The following is a 20061-nucleotide window of genomic DNA, read 5'->3' as shown; positions in this document are numbered from 1 at the left end:
CCCCAAAATTGAGTCACACTTTCCACAACGGGTTTTTATACATAAAACCGTTGTTAATAGTTTTAACAACGGTTTCGTTAAGTAAACCAACCGTTGTTAAAACCTTCTACAACGGACGCTTTAACAACGTCCGCTTTTTTATATAACAACGGTTTTTGACCGTTGTTATAGCCTGTATCTGTAGTAGTGTATCCATTGATCACGGAATTGAAAGGACTTTAACAACCAATAGAAGACTTGCTAGAAATACTTTGAGAGGTATTGGTGAGGTTGTAGATATTCAACCAAATACTATTGAGTTCATCAACCCTTTTGCAAGAGAAGGTGAGGAGAACCCAACACAAAATCAATCACACAATCAACCCACAATGCCTAAGTTTTCATCACATTCCGTACCAACCGAGGAGAACCTACCCAATGGTACTCCCACACCACAACACTTAACCGGAAATTTCATTGGAAAATCCACATTTATCCAATTAGTCGAAAGAAGCCAATTTGGGGGTATGCCTAGTGAAGACCCTCATTCCCATATGAAAACTTTTTGTGACTATTGTGATGCCATTTCACAAACCGGTGTAACTCAAGACCAAATTCGATGGGTCTTGTTCCCTTTTTCTCTAATTGGCACCGCAAAACAATGGTTGAAAAGCCTTGATAAAGCTACTCTTGGAATTGACTCTTGGAAGACGTTGGCTCTAGCTTTCTACAAAACATTCTACCCTCCGGAAAAGACTAACATGCTAAGAGCTCAAATTACGGGTTTTAAGCAAAGGGATGAAGAATCTTTGTATGAAGCTTGGGAGCGATTCAAAGGAATTTGTCGCTTATGTCCTCATCATGGACTTAGCGAGTAGTTCTTGGTACAACAATTTTGGAATGGTCTTTATGAAGACTCAAGAAACATTCTCAACATGGGATCAAATGGTATGTTCACCGAAGTTGACGACAATCAAACTTGGAAGAAGATTGAGGAAATGGCGGTCCATAATTCACAATATAGTAGACCTCGCAAGGCTACTAGAGGAGGAAAGCATGAAGTGGACTCTATTACTCAATTAGGTGCTCAACTTAGTGCTCATATTGATACCATCAACTTGAAGTTTGAGAAGGCTATGGCTAAACTTGAAGAAGCCTCAAAATCACCAAAGCATCATGTTAATGCCATGGTAGCATCTTCATCAATCCCAAGTGGGATATGTGAGAATTGTGGAACTTTGGGCCATGACCAAAGTGAATGTAGGGGAACAAATGAACAAGTGAATGCTTTTCAAGCATACAAAAGTGTTACCCCTTATTCCAACTATTACAATGAAAACACCAAATTCCACCCAAATCTCTCATACAAAAGCCAAAATATCCAAAACCCTCAACCAACATACACCCCACCTCCCATGAGAAACCAAAATCAAAGACCCTTTTTCAACCAAAACCAAGTTTACCAAAATCAAACTCCATACAATAAACAAAATGACCAAGGTTTTGATGTCCAAAAAGCGGTCCTCCAAATGCAAAAGAATCAACAAGAATTTTTCACTCAAATGCAAAAAGATAGCCAAGCAAAAGACATCACCATCAACAACATCCTAGCCCACACAAAAATGTTGGAAACTCAATTGACCCAACTAGCATCTTCAAACTCTCAAAGACAAAAGGGGCAATCACCACTTCAAATTAATCCCCCAAGACCTGAAACGGTTAGTGCCATTCACTTGAGGAGTGGTACGAGATATGAAGGGCCAAAGAAGCAAGTTGAGGATGAAATTGTGGAAGCTAGTGACAAAGAAGAAGTTGTGCAAAACTCTAAGGAAGGAGAACCAACAAATCAATAAGTTTCAAAGAAAAGTGAAGAAAAGGCCAAGGAGAAGGAGCCCATTGTGATTAGACTTCCATTCCCGAGTCGTCAAGCTAAGCCTAAGTTTGATGACCAACTTGGAAAATTCATGGAAATTGTGAAGAATTTAGAAGTCTCGATTCCTTTCACGGAATTAATCAATCACGTGCCGGCCTATGCAAAGTACATGAAGGACATCCTTACGAAAAAGAAGTCAATCCGGAAGCTTGAAACTATCGCCTTCACTAAGGTGAGTAGTGCAATCCTTCAAGGGAGTACACCTCCGAAACTTAAAGATCCGGGAAGCTTCTCAATACCGTGTAGCATTGGCGACACCACGATCAACAAGACTTTGTGTGATCTAGGAGCAAGCGTGAGTGTTATGCCGTATTCGGTTAGTAAAAGGCTACGGATGGGAGAGCTTAAATGTACCAACATCGCACTCCAAATGGCCGATAGAACAACGAAGACACTGTTAGGGATATGGGAAGATGTTCCCATGGGAATTGGCAAATTCTTCATCCCGGTGGACTTTGTCATTGTTGAATTGGAAAAAGACTCCAATATTCCGATCATCCTAGGAAGACCTTTCTTGCACACCGCGGGTGCGGTGATAGATGTGAAGCACGGAGAGCTTACTCTAGAAGTGGGAGATGCGACCATAATTTTCAATCTTGACAAGACCATGAGAGCTCCCCGATTGCATGAACCATACTTTATGGTTGATCACTATAGCCGGAAGGATGATAGGAAGAAGTCGAAATTTCAATGGAAAAAGAAAGTTGATGATGCTCCATCAAAAGAGCAAGGAAATAGCAACAATGAGAGCTTGAAAAGCTCACCCATGACAAGTGAAGAAGATGGCCCCATTGGCCAAGACAAGAAAGAAGGAGACTGGTCTCTATCAACTCAAGAAATTTTTAATGATCAAGTAGACGAAGTTTGCGGTATTTGGGATGATGAGTTCGAAGGGATATTCAATCCCTATATTGGTAATGCTATGAACTAAGACCATCATGGAGAACAACAAGTGCAAAAATCTACTGAGGACCTTTATCATGATAATGAACAAGCTTTTGATTACTTCTTCAAGGTGTTAAGTAACATCAACAACACCTTGAACATGCCCCCTTGACATCTCACATTGGATGAGAGTTTGGTGGAGTCCTCCCTAAACCACCATTTGTAAATATTATAACTCCCTAACTTGCATTTCAATTTTTATATTGCATTTTTGTCATTTTTGGATTTATTTTGCCTTGATCAAGATATTCATCATTTTGAGAGAAGTGAGGGAGGGACTTATGATTTTATTGATGTGCAGTGCTTTACCTTAGTGTGGGGATAGAAAGTGCCTAGGCTATTCATGCCTTTGTAGCGCCCCTACAATGAAGAACACGAGAATTGAAGAATGAAAATGACACGGGTTATGCAGCACCCACGGATGGATCTGAATCCGTGTGGTCAAGAAGGAATCTGAGCGTCCAAACAGACAATCCGCTCGTCCTGAAGAACCCGAGCATCCAATGTCACCAGACGCTCGTCTGGCAGAGCTGCAGAATACAAAAAACTAGTCTGTAAGAGAATCCGAGCGTCTCATCTGGGAATCCGCTCGTCTCATTCTGGACGCCCGTCCTTCAGAAAAGACGCTCGTCTTTTTCAGTAGTAAAAGTCTGGGAATTCCTTTGTGAAGGAATTCGAGCGTCCCTCCAGAAAGACGCTCATCCCTCAAGAAAGAATCCGCTCGTCTTAGAAGCAGGACGCTCGTCCTGTGGCGTCTTTTCCTGGGTTAAACATTGAAGAATCCGCCCGTCCCGATGACAAAGCCGCTCGTCCTCTGCTGCGTTTTCAAATATAACGGGTCTTTTTGACCCTCTTCCCTCATTCATTCTCATTTATTCTACATTCAAACACTACCCAAAACCCAAAAACCAAAAACCTCAAAAACCCTCGTCCTCTACATCAACAAAAACCAAATTTCCTCAACCAAATTCAACAAAATCAAATCCAAACTTCCTTACAACAAAAATTAATCACACCTTTTGCAACAACAATTGATTCAAACACCAAAGTATTCAACTTTTGAGTCGATTTTTTTGGATACGAAGCAACATTCATTCATCCTAAGTCGATTTGGGTATCACTAAAAATTGAAGATTTCAATCTTTCATTGGTGTAATCAAGCAAAGGAGAATGGCAAGAACTAAAGGAGGTAACAAGGCACCCCCAAAGAAGACACTTTCCAAAAGGCAACAAGCTCTTCAAGCAAAACAATTGTAAAAGGCATTGGTAGTCCATGAAACAAGGTTGGAGGTTCAACAAGGTCCCCCTATGGAAGCTACAACATCAACAACTTCGGTCATTGAGCAATTATCCAATTATCCGGAGGTAACTTTCACTTCCGACTCTCATAGGGAGAAATTCATTCTCTTTGCTAAGAAAACCATCATGCCTACTAAGTTTATTTGTGAAGATGCATTGTCAAAATTGGGTGTTCTTGAACAAACCAAAACCTTCTTTGAGTCTATGAGATTGGGTAAATTGTTTACAATGAAGGAATTGACTTACCCCTCCCTCACCTTTGAATTTTTGAGTTCTTTGAAAGTCACAAGGGTGGAGACTCGAACCACCTTCGAGTTTCGTCTTGAAAATGTTGATAGACGCATAACTTATGGCGAATTGGGTAAGATATTAGGCCTTAGTGATAACCCGAAATATACAAAGACTCCTATCAAGTATGACCCCGCTCCTCTTTGGATGGCAATTTCCGGGAAGAAAATCGTGCGTTTTCATGATTGTCGCGCTCTATTAGTCCACCATCCGGGCATTAGAGTATGGCATAAGGTCATTGGGAATACTTTGATAGCAAGAAATGACACTAATCACCTTACCAAACTCGATTGTATTCTTCTTGAGTCGGCCTTGAACATATAAAGGAAATTTACAAAGCCATATAATGCTCTAAGACTTTTGGTTGAACGATGGCTTAATGTCAATTGTGGCAAAGAAGGCACCGCATTTATTGTAAATGGAGGACTAGTTACCCATTTGGCTATGCATTTTAACCGGGATTTCAATAAAGACAACACCTATGTGTCGGTTAAATGAGGCCATCTTGTTGATATGGACACCATGATTCACAAGTTCAAGTGGGTCAAGCACGACACTCTTGACGACAAATATGGGTGGTTAACAAATGAAGCTAGATCTTTCAACTTGCCTTCCAAAATTTGTCGATTGAATGTTCACCGACCGAACTACCTTCTCCCACTCTCCGAAGAGACAGAGTATATCATTCAACAACAAAGAGGCGAAATTGTCGAGCCCTCCTCCTCCATTATCACCCCACCTTACCTATTTTGTGGACAAAGCGCGCAGGATCTGCGTCTACGGGATCCACACTAGGCATAATCGACTCGAGGTTCTTTCGAATCGAATTAAGATAAATTGGAGTCGCCACCAAGTTTTATGGGAACTTTGAACCGTTCAAGTCAACTTTACACCTTTCATCGAAAAGCATAAAGCCAATCGACTACGAGTGATTAAAGATAAAGACTTGTACCCTATATCACTCGATTTGAATGACTCTCGTAATCCAATGGTATTTAGACGGATCCACACACCATAGATCTTGAGTAAGGGGTGAGGGTACGTGTTAGGAAGCCCATAAGGACACCTAACCCCGCCCGTTCATGACGGCCTCTACTAAGTCAAGTATCGGATTTCAAACAAGGTCGTAGTTACTGCAATATATGATATGCAAACATCGTTTTAAAACCCTAACATGTGACAACAATTTCTATGTCGTTTTAGATGCAACTAAACTAACTTTGTCAAAGTTGTAATTTAGCATGTGGGTTGATTGATCTAACAGCATACAAAACAAAGCAAACAAGGCTTGATGGGAATGGGGGAGCCGTTGGGATCTACCCTATTACAACCCAGGCATTTCATGCCGACACAACGAGAAATTAGAGAAACAACTCGATCTAAATACAATTGCTATATACGACACCATACACGACACATGGCCATTCGGCCCAGGAAAACGTGCACAAAGGGGTGGCCCACAGTTTACATAACTCACGGCCTTGGGTCACTCATCGTAATGCGTGCTTTCACTTAATCTCATCGAATTAGACATTAGGTCACACACCAAAACCTGCATTAGCATAAATCGGGCCATGTTGCTTTAAACAACATGCGATTTACTACGCTCTTACATGAATTGGAGCACAGCCATCTAACCAGACAAGACTAAGGTTTTTATAAATCTTTTTACTCGATAACGGCAAACTAATTACAAACAAATTACAAAACACGACTCGATAAACAAAATTAATTACAAGATACGAAATAACGAGATAAAGATAAAAAGAGTGAGAAAAGGACTACAAAATACACGGCCAAACACGACCTACATATCCTAGCCTACCCTAATCCTTGGGTTAGATTCATTAGGGTTAGATAGATTTGCAAAGCGATACGGGATATACATTAGAAATCGATGATAAGAGAGGTCAGAAGGCTTCGCCTAAACCGAGTGCTCTACACGGCCTAAAGGGTCGAATTAGGTCAAGTTCGCTAGTTAAATTAACTCGTCGAGTGTTAATAAGAAGGTGCTAATCACGCACTCTTATACTAGCGAGAAATCATGTGAAAAGAGAGATGTATTCAATTAGGTTACAGAATTGTTAACCGATTTTAATGCTTGTGTCGAAGCACCCTAACATGTCTAATTAGGTTATTAAATCGATCTAATATCGTCTAAATGAGTCATATGTTAACAATCAGAGGTCGAACTAACATGCGAAGGGTCCTAGGGCAGGTCGAATTGAGCGAAACAAGCGAGGGGTCAAAAGCGAGGAACAAAGTTAGAATTCGTTTTATTAATGTCCTACCTTGAACACGAGGATATGTAAATGAGAAGGGGGATACGACCGACCGATGTGGCGGATTTCTTTCCCGACTCAAATCAACGCGGGTGTTCATGGTGGTACTTTAACTCGTACTCAAACTAACTAGTTTCATAGTTAACGAAATCAAACGATAAACAAAACGATAAACAAAGTAAAAACGAACTATAAAAAACAAACATAAAAAAACGAAATAAAAGGGAGAAGAGGAGGATTTGATGCACCCTCAACCTAAATATATCGTTGACACCGTCTTGGGTGGTAATCGATCGTAGATTTTATCTCGAGAGGCCGTCGTCGACGAAGGAACAAAGCAACAACACGTTTTTTGTAAATCTGGACAGCGACTTTCAAACTGCAATTTCTCACTCGTTTCACGGTGAAAATTATATTTAAAAGATGTTTTGAAAACTAGAAAGAGAGTAGAACAAAGATCTTAAAACAAACCATGCTCGTTCTGAGTTATTGGCCACGACAAACGAGCACAAACAGAACTGGACAGACAGGAAAAGCCGCGAAAACAATGTGTATGACACTCTGTTTTTCGAGGGGATTCATGTACTCTCAAGGTCAATTTGGCTCGTGAATATTTGTCTAAGATGTAGATGGATGTTATATGGTTAATTAGGAATAAGAAACTCGAATTTTAATGGATATTTGAAGGGGAAACGAATGGTATTTCGAGAGAGACACAAACTGTTTCTCAGTTTGAATGTCTCGGTTTTGTCGAGAGTTTTGAGACGCAATTAGAGTTTGTTTTTGGAGATTAATGCTGGTGAGTGAAGGTAGTATCTGTATAGAACTTAGAGGAATGAAAGTATGGCAGAGGGGAGGTATTTATAGGGACTTAAAGTAGGGTAAAAGAGAGCAACAAGCAGTCGGGCTGCTTTGTTTCGCTGCTGCTGTCCAGCAGCTTTCGTGAGCTCGTGTAGGGTTTTGGAGGGGTGTTTGTTCGTGTTTAAGCTAGAGTAATATGGGTAGGATATTAGGGTATGGTTTAGGATTAATGGGCACGGGTTTAAGTGGCGTTTGGAGCGGGTTTGGGGCTTGGCAAAGCTAAACACGGGTAAGGGAAAGGGTTGGCTGTGCGGGCTGTTTGGGGAGTGTTTAGGACGGGTTTGTGGAAGGGGTTAGGGCCTGGTTATGAGGGTGAGTGATGGGCTGGGTTATGGGTCAAGAGTTGGTTTGAGTTTGCTTCGAAAACCGTGCTCAAATCGAGTTGAAAACGAGCTCAAAATCGTGTATAAAACCATCGTAAAAAATCGAGTTCTTCAAATACGATTTATAAACGATATAAATTGATTTTTCAATTCAAGTAACTAAAGAATGATTTTTCAAATCAAAAAATATATTTTATTTTCAATAAAATAAAATTAAGAAAATAAATTCAAATTAAAACAATAAAATGAATTTACTTTAAAAAAAACATTTAATTTAAATATCATTTAAATTAATAAAATACTTCGTCGACAACGCTCATTCTACATCGTAAAACGAGCCCAAATAATGACAATGACAACTAAAGAATACATGTGTCCTATCATCATCGGGTGTTTGTCGGGTTCTCTATAAATTCCAATATCGACGGATACAGGTATCTACAGAGCCCCCACTTTGACTGAGGCTTGGACAAGGCGAAAGTCAAAGTTTACCCCAGGTCCCTCTCGACCTGAGGATTCCGAGGGTCGTTTATAGTCCATTAGACTTGTGTATATAAGCTCGCCAGCCATAAGAAGAGATCATACCTGAAACTTCGTCGGGGATTAACTCTTGGTTCTGTTGCGTCAAATTGTCATCATTAGTCGTCGACCCATAAATTGCATATATGGTGGGTTAAGCCTTATCCTCGGGCGCCTACGTATCCGTTTCGGACGGAATCAAACCCGCGTCGTAGTTCGGCAATTGCTGACACATGCCCAAAGTTTATCATCTGCTGGCACCTGTCCGAAATTCATCATCTGTTGACACTTGCCCAAAGCTTATCATCTGCTGCTAGGTGCCTAAATGGGACGGGACTTTCCGATTAAGTTGCCGCCGCTTTCATCATTTGCTTTCAGCTATGGAATTCTTCCATTTCATACTCTTGTATTGAAATGAATTCTTGGTGGATGCCATCCTTTACATCTTGATAATGGTCTCTGAAGCCAATGGCTTCAGAGCCCCCTGTTTGCAATGGCTCTAAAGTCGAAGACTTTAGAGCCCCCAGTTGAAGCATATCCTGCTACATTTGAAACACAAAAAATGTACGAGCAATAATCATCACTTAAGCACATTTGGATCATCGATCTTGAAATTGGATCATTTGAAATACTGGGTCATCGATCCGAAAATTGAATTTGAAAATTTTGAATAATTGGGCCAACGACCCGAATTTTGAATCACTTGAACATTAGGCCATCGACCCGAGGTTTGAAGTTGAAGTGCTGGAATGTTGGATCGTCGACCTAAAATTAAATTTTGAATGACTGGGTCATCGACCCGAAATTTGAACAAGTTGAAATTTTTTAATAATTGGGCCATCAACCCAAATTTTGAATTTGAAATGAATCCCTTGGATGTTGGGCCATCGACCCGAAATTTGAATTTGAAACGAATCATTTTGATTTTGAACTTTGAGATTTGAACCTTGACTTGAAATGTACCACTACTTGGATCATCTATCCATAATTCGCAAAAAGTTTTTGAAATTTTGGAATTGTGAAATATTTGGCATTTTGAAATCGAACCTTGACGGGTGAGCAGGAAATACGACTCAGACACTCTGTATGACCCGTAAATAACGTGGGCGTAGCCCGCTACCGTAAAACAAAAAGGAAAATAAACCGCAAGTGTGCACGGGTTTTAATTCAATTATTGACTTATTGGGAGTAGAAATGTAAATTGGCCAATCTGGTGCCAAAAGATGGCAAATGGGAATCACAAGGTCGTCGGACCTGGGACGGAGATATCGTATGGCATGGGCGTGCTCCCGAGGGCACATGGGAATCAAGATCACTTGGCATTGACAAGGTGGATTAAACTCACGGAGCAACAACGTTGGCTTCGCCCAGACACTAAACACAGACTGATTTTATGAGAACACTTAGACATCACACATAACTTTTGTTGGGAACATTCTGTCACTCTTCTCCTCGCCTACTTTCTTTTCAGCGAGTTTCATCATTTCTTGCCACCACCTTCTTTCTTTTCGGCGGGTTTTTCATATTTTCTGTTCCCAACACAAACCCACATCTATGTGACTCAGCATCTTTGCCTAAACCATTAGATAAAGCTCATTCTGATACTTGATACTATTCATCCGAACCTATATCCTTATCCTAGCCTACATCGAGTGCTAAGACCGACTCAAACAAATGTGGCATCATTTGGACTTGGTTAAGACCCTAAGAAACCGACAAGATGACAACTTGGTTTATGAGTGGATTGAATCCCTTGTTCAGAAGGACTGCCTACGTATTCGCGTGGAGCGAAATCAAATCCGACGTAGTTCGATCAGGGTGCATAAACATGGCATTTTGATTGTGTGTACACACTCGAAGGTTTCACCTAAGGTATCATGTCATATCCCATTCTAGCCTGTAAAGTACCGTTAAATCCCGTGTTTGGGGTTAGGTGTAAAAGGCTTGGATCTTTTGGGATGTGGAGCTTGGTAATAACAAGTTGGAATGGTTAACCATCATTCTGAAGGTTTGTTTTGTGGTACTAAGGGCAAGGGCTATGGCTGTTGATGTGGTTGGAATGGGTGTCTCGGGTTTGATGAACCACGAGTGCAAATGGGTTGAAAAATGATGTGGGTTAAAATTTCCATGTCTGGACCCTAGAGGCTGGGTGTAACAACACAAGCGGAATAATTCTCAAAATTCCCGACTATCCCTTTGTAACTGTCTCAGGAAGGACTTAGAGGGTAAAGAGGTTACTACTTAAGCTTTTGGGCTTCGCCCATTGAACTTCAACTATGGGTACTTGACTTGACTTCTGGCTTCCGTAACTTCGACATTCAACCAAAAGCGTTCTGCAATGACTTCAACATCTTTTTTTTCTTTTTTCCTTTTTCTTTCATCACTTTTCATTTTTTCATTTTTTTCATTTTTCCAATTTTTCTCTTTTTCTCATTTTTTCATTCTTTTTGAAAAAAAAAAGTCTTCTACTCATTCTCCTAGTCACAAATGGATACACCTTGAAAACATGGCTTCGCCAACTAATTTGGGTCAGAACGAACAATTCCTTGTTAGAACGGGTTGGTTTCTTCTCTCTTCGAGAGGGGATGATTTTGTGGGGATGGGCTTGCCTTCCATCATCTATAGGGAAACCAGGAGCTAGTCCGGGTTCATCATAGAATCATCTAAAGGCTTGTGTTAAGAATTGGTTTTGATGGAGGTTTTCTACCGCCAGACATGGAATAGGTAAAGGAATCAAACACAGGATCCTAGTGTACCTTACATTTTGAAACGAGACATATTTCCACCCCAGGGATGCCTTTGAGTATGTTGTGCGTTTTATCATATTTCGGAATGATTGAGGATGGGAAACAAGACATATTTGGAAACGAAACTGCAACTTTTTATTGGAAAGGCAATTGCTTAACAGACTCAAAGGAACGATTCCTAGGACACACCCTAGGTCATCGCGGGAAAAACGACTCAACTTCAAGAAAAGAAAGTCCTAGACTCGACTCGACTAAGAACAGAAAACAGATCCCGACTCATAATTTTTCAAATCTGGTCTTGAGCTTTCCCTTGTTCAGCTGTCAGCTTAGATGCTCGGTTCTAGTCCTTGATCCCTTTGATGGTCTACCTCCATCCTGAGGTAGTCCTCTCAGGATCTACGCCAGTGATGAAGGTTGGTGAATCGAATTGTCCTTTATTAACTTCGTTAACGAGAGGAGTACATTCTAGAGCAAGACTCCCGATTTGAATTTCATTCTTTGGGTTTGGCAAGAATTCAGAGCAATCCACAAATATTTTCCCGATAAACGCCCCTTTTAAAAGACATGGGCGGATAAGATGGGAATAATCGACATTGTCTTCGACAGAAACAAAGTTGGCGTGATCGCCAAATGGATTGGTGATGTTATTGGGTTTAACAGTTGGGATCGGGAGTGTTCCATTCTCAATCAAGTCTTGGATTTCGTGCTTGATCGATAGCACCTTTCGATATCATGGCCTTTCCCTTGATGAAAGGCACAGTAGGCATTTGGTTTATACCATTTTCCTTGTTGATCAGCGGGAGGGTCCGAAGTTGGACCAATAGGCTTCAGCTTTCCTTGAGCTATGAGCCTTTGGAGAGCGTATGTATAAGTGCATCCGATATCGGTGAATGCCCTAGGTGTTTGGCGCTGCGACTTCTTCGATTGCCCTTCTAAGAGATTGATGGCTTTATCAATATGGGCCGTTGCTGGGGCCTTGCCCTTAGACGATGAGGCCCCTTGGTACCCTTTCGGCTTTTCAGCCTCTGCCCTTATGACATCATCTTCTACCTTTATCCCGATTCTTATCAATTCTTTGAAAGAGCCGAAATTATGGTATTTTAGAGCATTGCGGTAAACAGGTCGTAGATTCTTTACGAACTTATCTACCAATCCACTTCGTCAGGCTTCTTGGCTAACTTCACGCTTTCAAATAGCCATCTTGCAAGGAATTCAGTAAAACCTTCTTTGTCTTTCTGTGTCATAACCTCTAGCGTTCTTATATTGGTTCGTATCTCGACATTGTCAGCATAGTGCTTACAAAACTCCACCGTGATATCTTCGAAAGTAGGGAAGTTCTTAAGGTCCAGATTGTAGAACCACGCCTTCGGGTGTTCATCCAGAGATTGAGCGAAAATTTCAGAGAGCATGTCAGCAGGCACTCCCTTCAGTGCTAAGTACCCCTTATAGGCCTTAACATGGTGGACTGGATCTTCTGTGCCCTTAAACTTTGGGATGTTCGTGGGCAACTTATCCTGAACTGGGGCATAGGCCCTAGCATTTTCGTAATGGATGTTCTTCCCCTGGGAGAGTTTCAGACGGTCCTCAATGAACTTGAACCGTTTCTCCGTCGCCGAGGTGGGGTAGATGAAGAGGAATCTTCACCCAGCTTGGATTCGATCACATCCATTCTGGCCATCATGAGGTTTACGGCCTCAGTGGGTTTGTTAACAGCATCTTCCATTGCTTGAAGTCGGGTTTTTGGCGCCCTTTCTACAAGAAAACCCCGAACTGAGTCAATATTCAAATGTAAGAGCCCCTGCACACTTAAGGACACGACACCAACTTGACTCAAACAAAGACTCGACATATGACTGACTAACCCAAAAGGTTCAACTCACGGTTGGATTTAGACCTCGTTTCATTTTGGACTCGACAAAACGACACGACCCAAACCATCATAACTCGATTCTAAACTGGACTCGGTGTGACTAAACCCGTGATTGGACCAACATAGCCCATAGGTTTAAGTGAAACGCCCTAAATGGCCTAGCTTGGACGTTATTGTGGACTATCCTAGACCAATTGGTCGACCCACATGACTCGAATCCCAAGAGGTGAGCTTGGGTGACCCAACAGGGTCGTGTTCTAGATACTTAGGACGAAACATGCCTAGCCAAACACGGCCAAGCCCCGGACACGACTCGACGCATTTCATGCTTGGTTAGGGTTCGAGAAACATTTTGGATTGAATTTGAAAAAAACGAAAAAATCGATTTGAAAATGAGATTTAAAATGGGCAGCATGCCGGCTATAAAAGCTCATTTTGGGCCAAAAAATCTAGTCCTACTTGGGCAGCATTCCGCGTTTTTAAAACCATGCTATTTTGAAAGTAAGTTGTTCAAAAGTTTAGTTTTGAAATTGATATAGAAAATTTGAAAAGACTCGGGAAATTTACCTTGCACATTGTCATTCTCATGTTATAAGGATGTATGTTCCTAGACATTTCTAAGTCTCGGCAAGTCTTCTACAAGAAGGTCTATGCCCTCCGTCCTTTTGGGTCTAATAGAGCAAGGGCCTTTAGGTAGAGTACCTAGAAGAGCATCCCCACCCTCAAGAACCACGACGAGGCAGAGCGGAACCAAGCAATGTGCAACCACCTGGCATAGTGGGACGTCGCCCCCCACGCGTCACAAAGAAGCGATGGGACGGCCCGAGAAAGTCCTTAAGGGTTTATGCATGAATCGTAGCACTACGAGTAATGTTTTACTTTCCAATACTTTCTTTTCAAGTTTCACCTCGGAGGAAAAGACCCTAGAAACAAAGTGTAACTAGTCCTCTTTTCCCCAGCGGAGTCGCCAAACTGTGGACAACGCCCGCAGGATCTGCGTCCGCGGGATCCACACTAGGCATAATCGACTCGAGGTTCTTTCGAATCGAATTAAGACAAATTGGAGTCGCCACCAAGTTTTATGGGAACTTGGAACCGTTCAAGTCAACTTTACACCTTTCATCGAAAAGCATAAAGCCAATCGACTACGAGTGATTAAAGATAAAGACTTGTACCCTATATCACTTAATTTGAATGACTCTATCCAATGGTATTTAGACGGATCCACAAACCATAGATCTTGAGTAAGGGGTGAGGGTACGTGTTAGGAAGCCCATAAGGACACCTAACCCCGCCCGTCCATGACGGCCTCTACTAAGTCAAGTATCGGATTTCAAACAAGGTCGTAGTTACTGCGATATATGATATGCAAACATCGTTTTAAAACCCTAACATGTGACAACAATTTCTATGTCGTTTTAGATGCAACTAAACTAACTTTGTCAAAGTTGTAATTTAGCATGTGGGTTGATTGATCTAACAACATACAAAACAAAGCAAACAAGGCTTAATGGGAATGGGGGAGCCGTTGGGATCTACCCTATTACAACCCAGGCATTTCATGCCGACACAACGAGAAATTAGAGAAACAACTCGATCTAAATACAATTGCTATATACGACACCATACACGACACATGGCCATTCGGCCCAGAAAAACGTGCACAAAGGGGTGGCCCACAGTTTACATAACTCACGGCCTTGGGTCACTCCTCGTAATGCGTGCTTTCGCTTAATCTCATCGAATTAGACATTAGGTCACACACCAAAACCTGCATTAGCATAAATCGGGCCATGTTGCTTTAAACAACATGCGATTTACTACGCTCTTACATGAATTGGAGCACAACCATCTAACCAGACAAGACTAAGGTTTTTATAAATCTTTTTACTCGATAACGGCAAACTAATTACATAAAAATTACAAAACACGACTCGATAAACAAAAGTAATTACAAGATACGAAATAACGAGATAAATATAAAAAGAGCGGGAAAAGGACTACAAAATACACGGCCAAACACGACCTACATATCCTAGCCTACCCTAATCCTTGGGTTAGATTCATTTGGTTAGATAGATTTGCAAAGCGATAAGGGATATACATTAGAAATCGATGATAAGAGAGGTCAGAAGGCTTCGCCTAAACCGAGTGCTCTACACGGCCTAAAGGGTCGAATTAGGTCAAGTTCGCTAGTTAAATTAACTCGTCGAGTGTTAATAAGAAGGTTTTAATCACGCACTCTTATACTAGCGAGAAATCATGTGAAAAGAGAGATGTATTCAATTAGGTTACAGAATTGTTAACCGATTTTAATGCTTGTGTCGAAGCACCCTAACATGTCTAATTAGGTTATTAAATTGATCTAATATCGTCTAAATGAGTCATATGTTAACAATCAGAGGTCGAACTAACATGCGAAGGGTCCTAGGGCAGGTCGAATTGAGCGAAACAAGCGAGGGGTCAAAAGTGAGGAACAAAGTTAGAATTCGTTTTATTAATGTCCTACCTTGAACACGAGGATATGTAAATGAGAATGGGGATACGACCGACCGATGTGGCGGATTTCTTTCCCGACTCAAGTCAACGCGGGTGTTCATGGTGGTACTTTAACTCGTACTCAAACTAACTAGTTTCATAGTTAGCGAAATCAAACGATAAACAAAACGATAAACAAAGTAAAAACAAACTATAAAAACAAACATAAAAAAACGAAATAAAAGGGAGAAGAGGAGGATTTGATGCACCCTCAACCTACATGTATCGTTGACACCGTCTTGGGTCGTAATCGATCGTAGATTTTATCTCAAGAGGCCGTCGTCGTCGAAGGAACAAAGCAACAACACGTTTTTTGTAAATCTGGACAGCGACTTTCAAACTGCAATTTCTCACTCGTTTCACGGTGAAAATTAGATTTAAAAGATGTTTTGAAAACTAGAAAGAGAGTAGAATAAATATCTTAAAACAAACCACGCTCATTCTGAGTTATTGGGCACGAAAAACGAGCACAAACAGAACTGAACAGACAGGAAAAGCCGCGAAAACAGAGTGTATGACACTGCTTTTTTTTTCGAGGATTCGTGTACTCTCAAGGTCAATTTGGCTCGTGAATCTTTGTCTAAGATGTAGATGGATGTTATATGGTTAATTAGGAACAAGAAACTCGAATTTTAATGGAGATTTGAAGGGGAAACGAATGGTATTTCGAGAGAGACACAAACTGTTTCTCAGTTTGAATGTCTCGGTTTTGTCGAGAGTTTTGAGACGCAATTAGGGTTTGTTTTTGGTGATTAATGCTGTTGAGTGACGGTAGTATCTGTAGAGAACTTAGAGGAATGAAAGTATGGCAGAGGGGAGGTATTTATAGGGAGTTAAAGTAGGGTAAAAGAGAGCAACAAGCAGTCGGGCTGCTTTGTTTCGCTGCTGCTGTCCAGCAGCTTTCGTGAGCTCGTGTAGGGTTTTGGAAGGGTGTTTCTTGGTGGTTAAGCTAGAGTAATATGGGTAGGATATTAGGGTATGGTTTAGGGTTAATGGGAACGGGTTTAAGTGGCGTTTGGGGCGGGTTTGGGGCTTGGCAAAGCTGAACACGGGTAAGGGAAAGGGTTGGTTGTGCGGGCTGTTTGGGGAGTGTTTAGGACGGGTTTTTGGAAGGGGTTAGGGCCTGGTTATGAGGATGAGTGATGGGCTGGGTTTGCTTTAAAAACCGTGCTCAAATCGAGTTGAAAATGAGCTCAAAATCGCGTATAAAACCATCGTAAAAAATCGAGTTCTTCAAATACGGTTTATAAACGATATAAATTGATTTTTCAAATCAAGTAACTAAAGAATGATTTTTCAAATCAAAAAATATATTTTATTTTCAATAAAATAAATTTAAGAAAATAAATTCAAATTAAAACAATAAAATGAATTTACTTTAAAAAAAACATTTAATTTAAATATCATTTAAATTAATTAAATACTTCGTCGACAACGCTCATTCTACATCGTAAAACGAGCCCAAATAATGACAATGAAAACTAAAGAATACATGTGTCCTATCATCATCGGGTGTTTGTCGGGTTCTCTATAAATTTCAATATCGACGGATACGGGTATCTACACATTTGAATACCAAGAATTCAAACCCAAGGATGTCGAAGTGGGAAATGATTACTTGACACTACTCATGAGGGAAATGCACAAGCAAGCTTACAATGATAGAGTGGATGCTTACAAGGCCCAATATCCGCCCCTCCTACATCTAGCTAGGCAAGGACTTCTTGATCCGTCTTGTCCTTTGTCTAGTTGGGCGGATAGGGAAGTATTCTTTCCTATCATTCCTAGTGGTAGTAGACCGGGTGGAGAGGAGATGGTTGTTGAAGAGGGTGGTGTTCAAGAAGAGGTTCAAGAAGAAGAAGCTCAAGAAGAGGAAGAGAAAAGTAAGGAAGAACAAGCAAGTGAAAGTGAGAGTGGACGCGATTCCACATCTATGGAAGTTGATGATACCTCAAGAGAGGAGGAGGATGATGATGATACGATGGGTAAAGATTAGAAAACTTTGGAGGCTCCTACATTCTTACACCTCCATTATGGTTTGTCTACTTCCCTTGGTTTTATTTTATCTTGATCATTTATTTTGTGGAGTCCTAGCAACATTGGAGGACTAACACCTTGGCTTCATTAAGGTGTTCTTTATCTCTGTTCCCAACTTGTAAAATCCAAAATGACAATCTTTAGTTTCATGAATTGCATTCCATGTGCATGAACTACCCCGAAATTCAAGACGTTAGAAATAATGTCTATTTTGGTTTGGGGAAGTCCATGCATATGCATTGGGAGCTAATTTAAATTATACTCTCCGCCATAACAAAAACACATGCATCATGTAGTGTAGCTTAGTATAATTTGCATTTAGTTTAGAAATCATGCATATTCATTGCATAATTTCCTATCGTATTGGCCATTGAGGACAATGCCCATACTAGTGTGGGGATGGGAAATTCTAACTTGACTTTTATTTAAAATCCAAAAAAATCAAAAATTTCGAAAAATCCAAAAACTTGAAAATTTGAAAAATCAAAAACATGTTCATTCCTTTTTAGTGTAGTCTTGTATATGTTGTTTGTATATATTGTGTTTGTTTATCCTTTTTCACATTGATTGACTACGCCACATCCGAGACATGAGGATATTGAAGACCGCATGGTATGATCTTTCCAATCTCCTTTTTCCTCTTTATGTTAATGACTATGTGACTTTATTTTGATTGATGCGGTAAAAACAATGTGAATTTAGGATTGCATTTAGATTATTTGGCATACTAGTTGGTAGAAGCATATGCATTAAGATGTATAAATGTTAGTTGCATCATAGCATGTAGTTTGCATGTATGAAAAAATTTGTGAAACCGTCTACTTGGGAAGCTTGACAAGTGTATATAGGCCCTAGTAGATGCTTTTTCTTCTTAAGATTTTGCTTGTTAGAATACTTGTAAAACACCCTAAGATGTGTCATGCTAGTATCCTTTGACCCATGGATTAAGGCATAGTCAAGAGTACCTTGTGGTGTGATAACTCCTTGGCTACCGTTTATTCCAAGGTGACCCTTGAAACCATGCAACCATCATTCATCCATGTTCTACCATACATTTTATCATCAAAGGGAATGGGCACAAAAATTGTTCAAAATTTAAGTTCAAGAATTGAAATGAAAAGAAAAGAAAAGTTTACAATTGCATCAAAAGAAAAGAGGAGTAACAAAAATGAAAACTCTTATGCTTCAAATATAAGCACCCTCCTTACAAATGGGGTGACTTTGAAAATGTTAAAAAGAAAATGCAAAACGTTGAAAAATTGTTAAGTATTGAAGTGCCAAACATCAAAAGAAATGGCAAAAACAAAGTGTTCTCAAATGTCAAATGCCACAAGAAATTGGAGGGAAAAACAACAACAAAAGCAAACTCCCACATGAAACTCAAATACTATCGATCCCTTTATCCATCGTATCCACTTTTGTGCATGGTAGAGAGGGGACGACCCTTCTTCTTGTCTAGGCAAGAAGGGGAATTCCGCGATCCTCCAGTGTTTCTAACACCATAGAGAGTCTATTCTTGACAAAAGCATTTAACGATTGAGGACAAAGGTACCCTAGCTTGACACAACTTGGAGGTGATTTATTGGTATCCTTCTAGGCCTAGTAGTCTGAAGAAACCATATCTATGAAGGAGTGTGTACCCTTGAATTGCCTCCCCTTTAGATAATTTCCGCCACTTAGATGAGGAAAGTGGCCATTCTTTTGTAGATGCATCCATTTCTTGATTTTGTGTGCTTTAATGCTTGGATGTGTCGCCATTTTGGCAAGACCCACCTTGCCTTGCAAGAAGGCATCCTACCTCATGGTTGTCTTGTTGTGAGTTGAAGGGGCGGAGTGAGACCCGCTAATTGTCTCATGTCGGCTATATTAGTAGGATAGTTTAAATAAGGGTCCTAGTTTTGTCACCTCTTTACTCGGGACGAGCAAAGGTTCGGTTTGGGGATATTTGATGTGATCAATATTTGAGCATATTTAGTCCCCGAACTAGCCTCGTTCCTATGCTTTTTAGTGCATATTTGGGTCATTTACTATCTTTAGTCCTTTGTTTTGCATATTCTTTGAGGTTTTCTTTCCTTGGTAGGAGAGGAGTGCAAACCTTGCATTTTCATAGCCAAATAGAGCTAAATTGATCGAATCTAATGACCAAGCATCAAAGAGAAGACAAGACTAGAAGGCCTTTGTACATATTGTAGTATATGGGCAATGATGAAGAAGATCCTTGCATCCCCGACAAAATCCTGGAGGATTGTTTGGAGAAGAGAAGAAGAAAAGAAGAAATGGAAGCTGACAAAGAATCCGCTCGTCCAGCAACTCGGGACGCCCGTCCAGAGGCTTCCCAGGACGCTCGTCCAAGCTTCCCAGACGCCCGTCCAAAACTGAAAGAATCCGAGCATCCAAGCTTGAAGGCCGCTCGTCCAGCCACCTGAGAATCCGCTCGTCC

General features: G+C 40.7%; 1 non-coding gene across 1 annotated transcript; it reads right to left on the bottom strand.

The window, feature by feature from the left end:
- Window positions 1-740: 740 nt before the first annotated feature.
- On the bottom strand, window positions 741-847 carry LOC141625700 (small nucleolar RNA R71). The gene has a single exon (XR_012535466.1). It is a non-coding gene; the product is annotated as a small nucleolar RNA R71 (small nucleolar RNA).
- Window positions 848-20061: the final 19214 nt, after the last annotated feature.

The sequence above is a fragment of the Silene latifolia genome, chromosome X, assembly GCF_048544455.1.
Source record: "Silene latifolia isolate original U9 population chromosome X, ASM4854445v1, whole genome shotgun sequence".
Taxonomy (NCBI): Eukaryota; Viridiplantae; Streptophyta; class Magnoliopsida; order Caryophyllales; family Caryophyllaceae; genus Silene; species Silene latifolia.
Note: the sequence above shows the minus strand (reverse complement) of the source record. Positions and strands in the feature narration are given on the sequence as shown.